General features: G+C 42.0%; 1 long non-coding RNA gene across 1 annotated transcript; it reads right to left on the bottom strand.

Moving 5' to 3' along the window:
* Nucleotides 1-7,685: 7,685 nt before the first annotated feature.
* On the bottom strand, nt 7,686-16,287 carry LOC136287109 (uncharacterized). Its single transcript, XR_010720066.1, has 3 exons — nt 16,186-16,287; nt 12,079-15,758; nt 7,686-8,680 (listed from the first exon to the last, which is right to left on the bottom strand). It is a non-coding gene; the product is annotated as an uncharacterized lncRNA (long non-coding RNA).
* Between the last annotated feature and the right edge of the window lie 307 nt (nt 16,288-16,594).

Raw genomic sequence — 16,594 nt, 5'->3', positions numbered from 1 at the left:
TGCATGGATCTGCAGACTTCACCACAATTAGTGCATGCAGTTAATAGTATGACAATGTGAGAAAATGTTGTAAGACCTTCTGAGAAAGCAACATTTAGTCTGAACTTTGTGATCACAAGCTGGGACGTTTCCAGCTCTGAAACAGGTGTGGCTCGAGAGAGAAATTTTTGAAAAATCCAAAACATATCTTAGAGTCCTTTTGATTAAGGACTTTCACTCTGAAATGATCTGTTGGATTATGTTGTGCCCAACGTTTGTACCTGTTCATTTGCAACAGGGTGTCTACTTCCAGGCCTGTTGTGTCCCATTCTGAACTAGACCTTGAAATTTTTCAAACATCTACATCGTAAGCCTATCTAAGTATGAACACAAGAGACTTGAGGCAAACAACACAGTTCCAATTGGGAAGACATTGCCAGGAGACATCCAAAGAGCCACCCACACATCCTTAATAAACCACTCAATTCAAGGTGGTTAACAGGAAAATAAATCACCTCCTCGTATGCTCTGAATAAGGTTGCAAAACGAAGAGGCCTGGGTCACTGCATGTGTCCTGTCCAGCCCCTGTGGTCTCAGAGAATATTCCCACTTCATCCATACATGCAACCAGCATTTTAATTGGGACCTGGGAGAGTACTGTATTACTGGATGCAGGTGTAAGTGAAGCATCCCATTCCCATCCTGATCCTGGACAAAAATTGTTTTCAAAACACAAAAACTTGAAGGTCTCTCACTTGGTAAAGTTGCTTTTCATTCGGAAGGCTAGAAGAGAAACTAATGAGAAGGAGGGGAGAAAGAGAGCTAAAAAACAGTGATAATTCGTCACCCAAATCAGGGATAAGCCTGATCTGATGCATCTCATGTGCCCTCAAGAAGAGTGAAGGTGAAAGAATCAAAAGGTTGGGACTCAGTCCTGGAAGGTGGTGACTCATTCAGTCCAGTACAGCAAAGCATTATTTTCACACACAGTTTAATGCCAAAGAATAATTCCGCTGACTTTGGGAATGTATGCTGAATGAATGTCAAACCAGTGGTTAAGGTCCCCTTGTAAACATCTTTCAAGGCTCAGTTTCTAATTTAAAATAAATAAACAAGAAACCAGATCAACACGAAGAAATAAACAGTACATTCAGTCATCTCTTCTCAGAAGAATTTATACAGGGTTCAAAATACACTGGCCCAAATTAAGCGGAAAAGAAAGAAAAAGTACCTATCTCATCCCTGATTATTAAAAAAAAAAAAGAACTTCAGGGGCTCACAGTAAAGCCTTCTGGCAGAAAGAAACTTCAAAATCTATCCTTTTTTTCCCTTAACTGAGAATCCCCCTTTGAAGTACACTGCAAAGGCTTCTGCCTGTCCCCAGAAGCCCTGTGCAGTGCCGCTAGCCATCAGCTCCCACCACTTCTGAATTAACATCCCACAGACACTCCGAAGGAGCAGCACACCTACATTTCCTAGCAGATAACTTATTTAGTATACGAGCTCCTGTTACCCACCAGGCCAAAAGAAAAAGCACCGTACCCCTTTGGTATTATCCCTGATCCCCAAGAGGAGAGATCAGCTCTTCCATGAAACATCAAATAACACATTGCAGGCACAGTGGATTTGTGTGTGTGTGTGACTAGGTTGTGTAATTTCCTCAACACTCTGTGGTACAGTTTGGGGCCATGTTGCTTCACTGCTGGGGAAGGTTTGCTCTCTGCATCCCTATAAAGCTTAGCATTTATGAAAGCATTACAACTGGACAGATTTCTTCCCTTTTCATCCGCTAGACTGGAAGGATGATCCATCTCTTCACACTTCCCTTTCTGGTTATTAGCTGGATGAGGGCGGCAGCACCCAGTGCTCATGGGGACTTGTCATGCACCACTCAAGGGCCAGGCATCTCCCCACATCCACTGCAAGACCCTGACCATGACCAGCCACAAACATGAGATGTGAAAGTGAATAAAGAAAATGGTTCATCTAGGCAAATTTTGTTTTCTGGAACAATCACCAAAGTAGATTTTAGGAAACAAAGAGAAATCAAAATTGTTTGTATCCTGCATAATGACTAAATATCCTTCCCAGATGTAAAGTGTCATCTTAAACCTAGAAAATGAGTGAGTTTTTTTCCTGGCCTGACACTGAAAATAAAAGTTACTATCAGTATAATTAATTTATACTATGTATACTGATTTATACTGATTACCAGGATGTATTCATGCACAATAAACCCTTTCTTTGAATCCTCCCAAGTTCTTGGCCTCAGTACTATCTTGAAGTAGAGCCAGTGGAAGTTTTCTCCACCCACCCAAGGGAGCATGGAAATCCTATTGCTTGTGCTGCTGCTTGTTGCACCAATTAAAGGAACAGAAAATGTATCCTGGAATTCTTTACTGAAAAGAAGGTCAACTGAATGATGGCCAGATCTGTATGACTGAAACTCTCTGTGCTGCCTTTACCCACGCAGGTGTTTTCCAGGTTATCAGAAGGACCAAATGAGATACTCCATTAGATGATCTCTGGGAATCAGAATCTTCATTAACCCATACCATCACACAGCAAATCAACACTGAGATATGTTAGATGAGAATCTGCACCTGAAATATTTTTACCTCTGTGCCACAGCTGCCTTTCCTCCAAGGACTATGAGTGTGGGAACTGGCAGTTGACAAAGGTCCTGTTGTAAAGGCAAAACTTTAGCAGCAGGAAATTCCCAAGTGCCATGTCTGAGTCTTTCAAGCACAAAAGGCTCTGTTGCTTCCCACTGCAAGTCCCTCAAGCCCACCTCTTTCACTCTTGTTTCCCAAAGAGATGGCACCAAAGTGTGCTCCATTCCCACAGGCTTTTGCAGGGATTTAAGAGTACAAAACCGTCCCTTCAAATCTCACTCCATGTTTTCCAAATAATGCCATGTCCCTTTGCTGGGATGGAAGCCAGTTACATGCAAGCAGCTGAGATCTATTGCTGTGTCCCTTTTATATGTTATTTGCCAATTCTATTAACTGCAATCCCAATCAGGCAGAACTAAACCTGCCCTGAGCATGGTGGTGTTTTCAGTAAGATGAAGTCAGTGAAGGATAAGTTTCTATGTCCTGTTCTTGATTTTAGAGCTTTATTCAATCCACTGGAGCTTCCCCTCCAAGCCCCACTTTTCTTCTTCAGTACCTGCTGCCTTCCCTCATTTTGATGTTGTGATGCTTTTTCCATGCTGGCTCATGGACCTTTTAATGAAGCGCTATAAGGGAATATGGATAGCATTCAGAGAAACAGTTAATCCCATCACTAAGAAAGTTCATATTCTCATTAAAGTTTTTCACATATGAAATATATGTCTTCTATCCAATTTTTACAAAAATAACCAGTATATGGCAAGGAAGTATGGAAAAATAGAAGCCCTTGAATTTAATAATATTTAAATGGTGGACATCACTCTGATTTCCACCTCACTTCAGAGTTCTTTTCTTGCTCATTAGTCTTCTCTGTAACCCCCAGTATCGTCAAAATTTTCTGGGTTTTTTTTTTTCTTTTAATCCATATATCAGCCACAAAAAAAATGTTAAGATGAGAGTTTGGGGAAGGGTCCACAAAATGAACATAGAATCAAATATTGAATTGATCAACAACATGAATACTTTGGAGTTTGATTGACTGAAGATGTGTAAGAAACATAATATAAATACACATCATCACATTCTGGTCCAAAATGGCCAAGTTTGAATTCAACTGATAAGTTCAATTAGTTTTGAATTGTGTTCTCCAAAACATGCTTAAATGTTGCTCTGGTGTTTTATCTTTTCAGAAATGGCATTTCAAAAAATCACACATTTGCATTCCAATAACTTGTATCTGAAGTTTTTCAGATGCTCCACAATCGTTTTGTGAGCATAAAGCAGAATTTCTAGAAGTGTTCAGTCCTTGTCTCTTTGCTGTTAGTGCAAATTTTACCATGTGTTCATTGCATACCCAGTTCAACAAAACAGCCAGTGGCAAAATCTAGCATTTAAGAAAAGATGTAACTTTGTTGGGTAAACAACCTCTCCTCTTTCTGTTCCCATCACAGTACATGGTGGGAAGCTAAGTGAAAGTTGGTCCTTGCAAGGATGAAACAAAGACAGAGATTTATCTGCTCAACAGTATTTTCTTCTTCCTTCAGCAATTTATTATAATGTTTACAGGGAGATGTTTTCTAATTACTAGTGTTCTAGAAAGCAAAGCAGTGGCAGATCTCTTTGTAAGAAAAATCAAACTGTTTCCAACAAAATAAATATGTTTGACCAATATGTCCACTCTCCCTCTCTCCCACAGTCATCTCCCACAATGACGTTGACAGTTCTTCACAGTGAAAATGGGAGTTTTATTCTGAGCACTCCAGAGGACTTCTGCAGTTCAGGTTCTGCCTATTAGAGACAAAATCAGCTGGTGACATTTTTACTAAAGGCTTGCTTAAAACTCATCTGGGAAAATACTTCTTGTTCAACTTGTCCAGAGGCAGGAGTCTTAGTTTGAATCTTAGTTCAGATATTGCTCTGTCAAGGAAGGCCACGTGACAGTCAAGGCTGGCCCTGGGAGTCTGATACCAAGAAAGGAGGTCTCTCTTTATCCCGTGTCAACTCAATGTGCAGCTCTTCCATTCAAGTAACATGGGGGAGTTTGTCCCTATTTATTCCTCTTGAAAACAGTAAAAATAGAACTTACTCCCCAGTAAATCTCAGGAATTAAAATTATTTAGGTATTTGACTACAATTGGTCTGCTCATTTTGAAAAGGAGGAAGGGTGGGAAAAGCTACTTCTGATCAAATATCTCATCAGAGGAATTGTTGCTGGGGGAGACATGGGATTTCAAAAGAAGAAAGCTTCTCAGAGAACAAAAATGGGTCACCTATCACAAGGGCTTAGGCAGCCTATGTGCCAAATGGATTTGCTAGTTCCAGCACTGGACTTCACATCTTCTCAGGAATGAACAAGAAAGATCCATACTTGTCCGTGTCAATATCACTTTGGCCTCTAGTCCACAGTGGAGTCATGACGGTGCATGCATTGTTTACGATATTTTTTGTCGTTGTACATGCTGCATATAATGTTTTATTGAAAATTAAAGCAAAGCAAAGCAAATCAAACAGGACTCATCCTGAATGTCTTTTTTGACAGCTATCACTAATGCATTACTTTTAAAACATATGTTTTTATTATATAAAAGTTATGGCAGTATCACAGGGAAAACCACAGCACTGGCTACAAAGTTTGGTACATCCAGTGTTGTCTGGATCATTTGGAGTATTTTCTTCCAGTGGTTTATACTCTGCAGATTTTGTTTATGATGTCCTGCATATATTAAAAAGGAAGCTGCTATTGAGGGTAATGTGCATAATGACACCACTTTTATTGTAATGCAGAATGCATGCCTTCAAGTGTTTGCAACACTTAAGCCAGTTCCTTTAAAATTGAAAACAGACACAGAGCCATTCTGAATGCAACCTGCTATCTTTAGCCACCAATCTTGTGGCTGACATCTCTACAAACAGCTCAGCCTTCACTAAAGTTGAGGAAACTTCTAAGAGCATTCTTCTTTAGTGCCTCAAGTTTTAAAAGTAATGTACAAATGGTGACTTCTTTCATAAATCGCATTAAAGAAAAAGATTGGTTTTCCTAGGGAGAGAAGCATGGTCATTTTTCACAAATGGAAAGTGTCTGGTCCAAACAGAGCGCTGCATTTAATACATCACTATTTTATTCATGTCATTTGTAAACAGAAAGATATCCTTGCCAATGTCAGTATTTTTTCTCCTCTTTTGCCATTTAAAAAACGCTTATAAATTAAGCTTCCTTCTGCATCTGTGAGCTCAAACGTCAGGGCAGAAGCCCTCTGAGGCAATACAAGGTGCACAATTTTCTCACCCAAACCTCATCAGGACCAAGTTGTACAGACAGAGCCCCAGGAGGTGTACTCTGAATCCCATCCTTCCAGAGGCACAGAAGCTCTGCCTGTTGAAAAGAAGGAAGTTTCCTGATAGCACATGGCTCTCTAATGCAGAAGAGGCCTGACAATCAGAACCTGAAAAGTGAATCTCCACAAATGATGATTAGAAATAAAGGACATTTTTTAACAGTGCTATTAATTAACTAATTGAGTAATTATAAAGGATGTGGTAGCCTTTTGAACACCATGAAATATTTATGTGTTCACTGCAGAAATTGCTAATTAATATCTCCAGAAAGCCCCACACAACTTCAAGGTTAGACAATCCGTCCACTTCCATAAATAGATAAATCTCTTGCCTCCTCTTGTTGCCAAAAGAATCATTTCTTTTCGTGCCACTGTGCATACCTAGGCATATTAATCCAGGCTCTAAGAGATACAACATAAATGCTTTATTGTTGGGGTGGCAGGGGTTTTTTTAATTATTTTGAAGTCATCTTACTTTGAAAACCCTTTAAAAATACAAGAATATGCTTTTTCTTAGTATTTTAGGAGAAACTGAAGCCAAAGATTTGTTCAGGGCTGTGCTGTTCTGAAAGGAAAATGAATACATGGGATAGAAAACAATCAGTTTCTAGAAGATGAATAGTTGTTTACCTGGTCAGGTGGGGAAGGAGCCGTATCTCCCTAGGCATACAAATCCCCCTGCTCCTGCTCACAGGAGATGTACAGGGATGCACAGAGAGGAAAAAGTGAGGGGGGCTCTGTCACTCATTCACTTGAAAAGCACCAGAGAAAACCTTAACTTTGTTAGAGTACTGATGACGAAGGTTTCCTAAATTACAGCATTTGAGAAGTTGGGTGCAGATGATGCAGCCCTGTGGTCCATTGAGGTGCCTGAACATATAAATAATCTTTGAAGGTGTTAAAAGTTAGCTGTACAGTAACTGAGAGCTTGTCCTCTCACCCCTCTGCCCCGCTCCCCTCTCCTCCGGTTACTAGGAACATGTAAGACAAATTGCTGTAGAGAGACTATCTTTTAATCAGGCTCTGAACTCTCTATATACAGTGTGTTTTCTGGATTTGAGTTTGGGCTGCATTTTCTCTTCCCTCCATAAAATACTCCAGGGATATCAGGTACCCACTCCTCAATGGGTTGGTTGGTACTTGATGTCACTGGTCTCAGTGCTATTCACTGTGAATAATGTTTGGTCCTTTTTTATTTTAATTGCTGGAATGGCTGTGGATATAAGTTGCTCAACACAAAAGGGTGACAAATAATGATGAAAGACACTAGAGTGCTCTCATGTGTAGCTTGGACCAGAAGGAGAAAAGAGATTATTGCAGCTGAACTGGTCACATGGAATTTGCTGGACCTGCCTGCTCCAACCCCCTACAGCCTCTCTCCGGGAACAGTGCTCTTACAAGCTAAGAAAGACACAGTTGGCACCAAAAAAAAAAAAAAAAAAAAAAGAAAAAAAAAAAAAAGAAAAAAATCCCATTAACAATGACCTTTAGAAATTTCAAGGACATAACGCTGCCTTTGTGAAGTGTAAACAGATGCATTGTCAAATAGTTAAAGAACAGAATTGCTCCTGCATCTGTCATTTACCTCCTCACGAACAGAACTCAAACTCCAAACTGTAAAGAGTCAGGAGGAAGCGGCAGCAGCATGATTATACAGTTAAAGAGACAAATACTTATGTTGGTCTTCTCAGCGACTGATATTTCTATTATATTTTTAATTAACATTTTAATCCTTTAAAATCATTTTAATCCTCAGGAAGCATGTTACAGAGTGAAATCGTTGCTATGAAAAGTGTCAAACAGATAATAGCTAAAATTAATGGTTTTGTGATATATCAAGTTTTCAAATTGTTCTTTTATTAAAAGAGCCTGACATTTTTCATTACAGTGAGCAGGGCTTTCTGAATAAAAAGTAAGCATGTACCCCAGATTACAGAACATTTAACTATTTGCATGATAAAGTCTTCATCCTGGTTTTCTGTCTGTTGAAAGAGTTGCCAATAGACTAGATAAATACCTTTTGTGGTGGCAGAGCCAAACCCAAACCAAGGTATCCCAGACTCCTCCTCATGCTCTTTCTTGTTTTAGCCAGGGGTCTTCCTAGCCCCCAAAGCCCTTTGTGAGACCAGGGCTCACTGAGGTTTTACCATGTGCTGGGCTCAGCTGATTGTCATTGCACACCCATGCCAGGGGCTGCTCTCCCTCCTGCTTGGCTCAGAGTGCCGTTGGTGGTTTTCTCATTTGAGTGGCTCAAGGCAACCTCTGAAAGACTGTAACTCATAATGGGATCAATAACTGTGTGCATAATTGCAAAAACACTTCAGTAAGTGGATATGAGCTGCTGCAGACCTCATCTTCAGACCTTTGCAAACACACAGTTCCTTGTCTCACAGTCAAGCTCTTCCCTTCTGACATCTCTCAATGTAGCACACACAAAAGTCAGAACGCATAAACTGTAAATCCCCTGCTTACTGGGAGTCACTAATAGCTACAGGTAGAGCTTATGACCCATAGGAAATTGCATTGTCTCAAAAATAAAATATTAAAGCAATTCCTCTAAGAACTAGCCGTTTCTTAAAATCACCTTAGTATTTGATCTTAAATATGTCTTCTTGTCAAACAACGGGCTGGTTCAGTGGTAAGCAGAATCTTCTCTTTGTGGAAGTTTTGCAATACTTTACTTGGATGTGGTTATTTCAGTGGTCTTCTTCTTTCTGCTTTTTCTTCTTTAAATGGAGCACAAAACATTACCTGTGGTAGTGAAAGAATGGTGAAATGAGAGAATGAGTAATCCCATTAAAAACTGTGGACTGCCATCACACGAGCTCTTAAGTACATGTTGGATAATACAGGGCTGTTTGCAGAGGTCTGCTTTTTGTGCTGGGGAGGCTCATGTAATAAGCATTTAATGAAGCCACAGGTATAATGCACTGCTGCCTGAGGTCACCAATTAAGGCAATGTACGAAACCTGAATGAAATGTTTCCCCAACCCTCCCTACTTCTGTTTGGGTGCACAAAGCTCAATTAGGCACTCAAGAGTTTGGAGATCTCTTTTAATAGAAACTTGCATAAATACCTTAATGCATCAGGCTGATACTTCAGGAAGTGTGGTTTATTACCCCTCTCTGGCACTAACTTGATGAGAGCCCTGAATACCTCAGTTCCTCCTCTCTCCTTCCCAAAAGAAGGATAAATAGCATTTCTGTCTCTGGGGATATCTCTGTTGGTTGCCACATACAGTCGATGTGAGGCAGACATGCTCTGGGGCTTCTTGCCTTTTCCCCTTTACACCCAGCCTCTAAAGGGATTGCAGCACAGAAGGGTGAGGGCAGCAAGGTGGGCACAAGAAATGCCCTCTTTGTGGGCACACAAGCACAAAACTGGAAGGACAAACAGCCACACTCACATCTGGTATCTGCCAGCATTTCAAATGAAAGTCAATCACTACCACACCATACCCCTGAAATGTCAGCACTAGATCTTTCCTGGTGAGTTGCAGCATGCCCAAAACCTCCTGTCAAATTTAGCCCATTTTAGCCCTAACAGGGACCCACATGTCACATTTGTCCTTAAGTCCTTGCTGCCCAAGCTGTGTCAGCTCCCTGATAGTTTTCTGATGATGTCAGAGTTGCTGGGTTTGACCTCAGGATCCATGTCTAGTTTGAGGTGCCAGCAGCAGAGATGTCCTCACCACCAGTGGTGCCATGGGAGCCTGGAGAGAGGAAGCACCACCAAGGCTGGGTTAAACTGGGGATTTGGGGGGGTGGAGGCAGCAGGTCTCTTTCCCTGTAGGCTCCTTGAGTCTGGATTTTGGTACCCCCCACCCTTTCAAGGTCAATGCAGTGACCTTGAGGGCAGGCTACAACGTCTGTTTATTTTCCCAGGCTCTCTCTTGCAGTGGGAGTGGGGCAGAGGGGTGAGAATGGCAGGGAGAAGGTAGCATCCTTTGTGGGGGGAGGCAAGGGGGGGCTTACTTCTGCTTGTGGCTGTACAGAGCTTGCACCCAGTGTACAAACTAATTAGGACACTTCCTGTATTAAAGAATAAATACTCACACACTGAAATCACACCAAAAAATTAATAGCGTGGTAAATCCAATATTGCTAAAAGTAAAATTCTTTTTTACCTAGACAGAAATTATTCCAAAATCAAAATGAGGAACTAGTGACGTGTTGGCTGGGAAAAAAAATAAACAAATCCATTTATTTCCTCACAAAAAGCCCATGTAAGCTGTAAATCCTGACCTGCATTAATTGAATTTCACTTTTAGAAAACAGTGGTGCAAATTCCCCCTAATCCACGAAGTCTGACTTAACTTGGGGGGCGATGGGAGATTTCTTGATTCCCAGCAAAGATCTTTCTTGCATCCACTACAGAGCCTTAGTCTTTATTCCATCGTACAGTGAAAGAAATGCAAGGGGGTTTGAAAGCTGGGGGGGGGGGGGGGGGGGGGGGGGGAAGGCAAAGAAAAAAAAAAAAAGAAGAAGAAAAAAAAAAGCCGCCTTCTTTGTGTCCTTATCTCTCCCAATTCGTGTTACATGTTGCAGCAAAGAGCAGGGGCGCTGAAGCCGAGCCCAGAAATCCGACTGGATTTGACGACGCCCCCGGTAAACAGCGTGGCACAAAAGTCCATTGTGCTATGAGATAACTGCGGGGCTGAATGGGGGAGGCTGTCACGGGGGGGATTGTTGGGCCAGTCACCATCGGATCACAGTCGAGGCCTGAATTCCTTTATGGTTCATCAGGGCCTGTTGGTACCACAGAAAGTGTCATGATCCTTTTTTTCACTGGGGCCAGATGGTGTCCTTTTCTGAGGCCTTCCTAATGCCCGGTTTTCCACATGTAAAACTCCTGGGAAAATGACCTAACTCACAGCTGCTTAGTGAGGCTTGAGCAGGTCTTTAGAAAAACTTCTGTCAGGAACAAGGCGGCCGTACCACTCCGGGGGAGCAGGGGGAGGCCACCAACACAAACCTACCCCTCGCCGTCTATATTTAAGCGGAAATAAAATCCCGCCTGACCAGCGCCAGCCTGCGCGGGCCGGGCCGAGACCGGCGGCAGAGGCACCGTCGCTGGGCAGAGAAGTGCCAGGAGGGGCCGTGGGGCCGGCAGCCGCAGCAGGCGCTTTCCCTTCCCCGGCGAGCAGATGGCCTGAATAAAAACATAGAATGTGGTCCAGAAGGGTCGGGAGAGGACAAAAAGTGAGAGGTTCCCCAGGCCGCGGGCAGCCGTCCGGAGAGAGGGGAGGGAGGGAGAGAGAGGACTTTTGATGTCGGGAGCGCCGTGTTTGCCCGCTGCCTCTCCTCTCCCTGAATGATTCCCCCAGGAGCGGCAGGACCGCAGGTGCGGCGCTTAGAAAGCCCAAAGCCTTTTCTGTCAATAAAATAATGCCTGGCCAGAAGAGCTCTCCCAAGGCTGCGAGGGACGCAAAGCTGAAGAGCTTCCGTGGCGCTGCTTATTTTCCCCAATCAAGGCGTTAGCAATAATTATCTGGATAACTTTTAGCCACGGTAATTGACCTTTTAGCCTTCACTGTACATCACTGTATCGGGATGTTTTCACTTATCTGGCTTTGCCAGGGAACTTTTTGGTTTGGGTTGATGAAAGCATCCAATCCATCCTTTGCACTTTTTTTTTTTTTTTTTTTTTTTGGAAGTACTATGTTTCCAGCCATACATCTGTCAGTATATCCGCAGATATTTCAGCAACTGCTGTACCTATCCTACAAGTTTTCCAATGGTATTCTATTTTCAGAAGCCTGCACATTAGTAAGCACAGCTCAGTAAACATATCAACACTTGGTTTTATTTTACTTGTTCCGTGACCCAGAACATGCTTTAATCCCAGTGTTAAGTGCATTTCCCCTCATATATTTTAAAGTTTAACGTGAATATGGGAAGCTCCAATAGGATTTCTTTCCTGAATGTGGCCATCTAAGAAATTATATAGAGCTGTCTGAAAAGTAGCTATAATTGTTATGGGGAAAATGTGAGGAGATTTTCATAAAAGTGCTGGGGTTTTTTTCAATTAAAAACTGAAAGCCAGAACTGAACAACTAGGCTAAAAGTCTTTCAGTGCTGATATGTTAAAAATCAATTTTGGTTTCAAATATTTAATTTATGAAAAAAAAATACAAAAAGATGCTTACTCTGACATTTTCCTTTTTCAGACTTACACAGAACGCTTCTATGAATGTTTTTCTTTTCCGGCTAAAAATTTTTTTAATGTGTTTTTTGTTCCAACTGGAGTCCAATCCTCATTTTTTGATTTTGCAGTCAGATCTGAGTGGAAAAGAAATGTACCATTGATCTCAGGTAGGTATTGTTCAAAGGTTTCTTTCTGTGCCTGTTAAGAATACAAGTTAACTTTGTTACAGAACATACATCCAGGGCATAAAAAGATGATACAAAAGAAAACAAGTAAGTTTTCAGTCTCACCTTCTCAGCTAAAAGAATAAAAGATGGAAGAAGCATGTGTAAAGATGCTCCTAGTTGCTCAGAATAGAGTCATTTTACTGTGCTTTTTGGGAGTGAAACTTAAAAACAGCCCAAAAGTGTTTGGCCATTCCAAACTGCTCTGTACTGGAGCATCTGCCTTTGACCCAAAAACTACTGCCATCCATGAATTTCATTTCTCTTTGGTAACTTGCAGATTATTGATTTTATCGTTTGCCTGACATTTCACAGTGCATTGCCTCACTTACAGAAATGTTCAGCATTTACACTGCGATGTGAACTGTCATAAAGTGAGGTAACATTCCATAAAATCCTAAGGGGAAAAACACTTTGATGAGATGCAGTCCAACTTGGAAGGGACTGTATTTTTTCTCAAGCTGTTCTAGGCTCACTCACCCTGAAAAAGCACATTTCAGAAGGGACAAGATAATTTTAAATAAGAACTGCTGTTTAAAAGGAAAAACAAAAAGGATGAAATCTTTTATAGTAACAAGAGCAGGAGTCACTATTGGTGTGTAATGCAAAAGAAGTGAAATGCACATGTACTTGCTATGCTCCGCTTTCAGCAGAGCAACAAAGTTCAAGAGGAACAGCTTGTGCTTTACATTTTTGATCTGCTCATTCCCCTTCTTGTTCTAAAATGTATCACTGGGCCTGAATACCCCCAAGAAATCAGGCAGAGGCATCCGGCACATACTTAGGATCTGTGTCTTGCAACAGAAGGAGCCCGAGAAAGAGAGACAGCCCTTCTCCTGCTGGGTCAGTCACATGCAGTCAGGCTTTTGCATAGAGCTAGCCTTCTGTCTCCTTCCTTTCAGGGGCAGACTAACATTTTGTAGTGACACAAAGAAATTCTTCCCTCTCTTGGTCATAAATACCCACAGCACTAGATCCTCTTTATCAACTGCTCTTTTCTTATAGGATACAATATATTTTATTTACATATTAATTGATCAGTTTGTCCGGAAAACTTGGAAAGCCCAGTGGTTCACAAAAACATAAACCACTCTACTTGCAGTCATTGCTGAAACTTGAAGAAAACAGCAATTTCTCTGCTTTGCCTGACTCTCCATAATCTATATACTCTCCATTCATTATACATGATACTATTGTGCAGGGCTGATAGTTGGGATGTAATTAGTTAAATTTTATGGGTGACAAAGCAGAGAAACAAACTGCAATGAAATTATTACCACAGATGAAACAAAAGTATTTGGCCACATTCTTTTTCTTTTAGGAAAAAGATCCCTGTAAAACGCCTGTCTTTTCATTGCCTTTGAAACTGGCTGTGCAGTTTGTGAGACACATTGCAGTAAACATTCAAAATCTTTTGTCCCATGTCTTGGGCACATACCTACAGGTGCACGCACAATACAAAAATGCATTTCCTTCCCGACTCTGCTGTCATTTCTTGTACTTTCCATATGCTGCTATTAGCACGATGCAGGTCACCAACAACTGCGTGCCTTGTAAAGCAGGAGAAGCCACAGCAAAGATAAACTACAGGAAGTTTTTCTGGCTTTGTGAGTTTTCATCCTAGCCCAATCAGAATCTTGCAGTTTCTCTTGGTCTGGTAATTGAGAAACACCAAATGAAATTGCTAGATGTAATTTTAAGACAAACAAAAGCACCCCTTCACATACAATGTGCTTGGGCTCCTGGTACAGTGTAGCTCCTCCCTAGAAGAGGATGTGGAAGGTAAATGGGCTCAAAAAGCAACTACACAAAGCCAGAAAATAAAAGTCCAGTGGATAACCACATCTGTGTCAGGAAATTCCTAAATTATAGATAGCTGAAAGCAGACTGCCATGGGAAGGGTCACTCCGTGCTGTTCTCCTCATAGTCTTTCCCTAAGCAGTTATTACTAGACACTCTCAGGGACAGGAGCAGAAGGACCTTTGGTCTCGTTCAGTACAGCTGTTCTCTTGTTCCTCTGTTCTTATTTTATTCCAGCAACAAAGTCTATTTTTATTCTTCTCCCTAGAACTGGGGCCAGCACACTGGAAAGGATTCTACTAGGAACCCAGACTGCTGTGAGTGTTCATGGTAGACACAGGGACACTTTTTTGCTTTGTTTGTCTGCACAGGGTGGCTGTGTCAGAGGCATTCTCTGTCTTCTCCAGCTCAGGGTGCTGAAATGCCTTGCAATCAAGAGCCAATATACTCACAGGTCTCAGTGATTGCCTAGTAAGCCTGAAAACAACATTAATGTCATAACATGGGTAGTTTGACACCTATGTAAAAGTAAGGATGGCTCCTCTCCAGAATATGTCTGTCACCAGATACTATCTATACTGAAAGCTTCAAAAAAGGCACTTAATTAATTCACAGGAATGATACTAAAATAACCCCAGTGTGTAGGATTCCTTTACTTTCTGCTGACATGGATATCACCAGAGGAAAACATGAATCTGAATGTCACATTTATAATCTGTCATAGATGTGTGGATCTGTGTGGAAAATGCAAAATAACTAACCTTCACACACTGAGTCCAAACTCAACCCAAGCAAAGGACCAGCCTTAAATTCTGTTTCAGTCTTGTTTCCTATCTAATATTTATGGCAAAATCTCATGTCTAGCAAGGAGCATCATTCATTACTGGATAAAACCATTCCGTTTTATTCTCATAAGACACTAGTTATAAGTCATGCTGACCTCTTCACATGTCCGACACTCAGGAAGACTATCAGTAGTGTGCTGGTGATGTGTCCTAGAGATAGATTGGCTCCAGAAGGACTCTCTAAATTTGCTGCTGTCCAGGACTGCACAGGAGGGATTTAGCCTCATTGCTGTGGTCAGTTTGCGATCAGACTGCACCGGAATTCTTGCTTGGCACAATCAGTGCCATGTCTCGTGCCTGGACAGAGAAGTGGGAGCTGGAGGTGGGAGCAGGGAGGTGGCACAGCAAGGGCTGGAAGCAGAAATGGCTGAGTCAGATGAGTTGCATGCTAAGCTGACCTCCATTCGGGCCAAGGCAGTAGGTGGGCAGCACTTTCCCCGTATAGCCCCAGGTGTGACGTGACGCCAAGGCCAGAGCAGTCCTTGCAGCCCCTGACAAGTGGAGGCATGAGTCACATTTCCTCAGTGTCTGCACGAGTGATGCCCTGTACCCGTGCCACAGGTCCCTCGCTGCCATCGGCAGGCCTGTTTAGCATAGATGGATCGTGGCAGCATTGCAGCCTTCAGTGTAATGCCAGATGAAATTTATAAGAAATGTAATACCAACATGGAGAAGCAATGAAGAGTGGTCCTTAGTCTCTGCACGAAGTAACAGTCACCAAACACACTCACGCTTCAAATCACAGACTTGCTCCGAATGTGCTGGAAATTGTCCCAAACCAAAACCTCAGTGCAGATTACCTCCAGAAGCGCCTGGCAGAAAAAATATGGATTTGGTCTCTCTGGTAACTTGACAGGCTGCCATATCCAAACAACCACATTTAGGAAAGCCTCGATTTCCATGAGAACACTGCCCTTCTGCTGGATAAATCCAGCCCTCTCTACTGGGTAAATTCACATATACTGATTTAAATTAGCAGCAACGACTACACAAATAGTCAAATCAACAAACTGTACTGATGATCAACTAGTACCAGCAGCAAATCAAGCCTCTGACTGTGGATCTCAGTCTATTAGAAGTTACGCACCCCAGTAAGGACTCCTGGTGTGGTATTCTGCAGCAAATAAATACCCATTTTTTGTTGCTAACCTGTCTTCTTAGTGACTCACCCAGGCAGAGAGCTCCCATCTGGGTTTATAAGAATAAGCAGTTTGATATGGAATTTCATAACATACTTACATGTTGCTCACATCCTTCTGTTGAGCTAAATTGATCTTTTTTCTTCTCATTTCCTGGGTAGATTGCATTTGGTCTATGAGTAAACACAGTGTAGCTTCCCCCTTTTCCCAGGCTTTCTAATGAGAATGTGCTGTCTGATCAGGTGCATGCACTCTGCTGTCATTTGCAGCCTGACCTGAAGGTCAGAGGTGATTTGAGCAGGCTCAGGGATGCATACAAATCACATCCTCTTGTCTGTCTGTTTTGTTGACTGGTTCTCCTCAGGGTCATGGCTATCTTAAGTAGCAGCCTGAAGGATAAAGTGCGCCCTGTCTGAGCTGTAAAACTTTGACTTTGGACCAATTGCATCTGACATACAGCAGCATGAGGGTTGGTTTAGCCTTTGGATTCAGAACAAATCACTGGCTAT

Source organism: Chamaea fasciata, unplaced genomic scaffold (genome assembly GCF_029207755.1).
Source record: "Chamaea fasciata isolate MVZ Bird 193981 ecotype frontalis unplaced genomic scaffold, bChaFas1.0.hap1 SCAF_3, whole genome shotgun sequence".
In the NCBI taxonomy this organism is placed as follows: Eukaryota; Metazoa; Chordata; class Aves; order Passeriformes; family Sylviidae; genus Chamaea; species Chamaea fasciata.
This window is presented reverse-complemented; position numbering and strand designations above follow the sequence as displayed.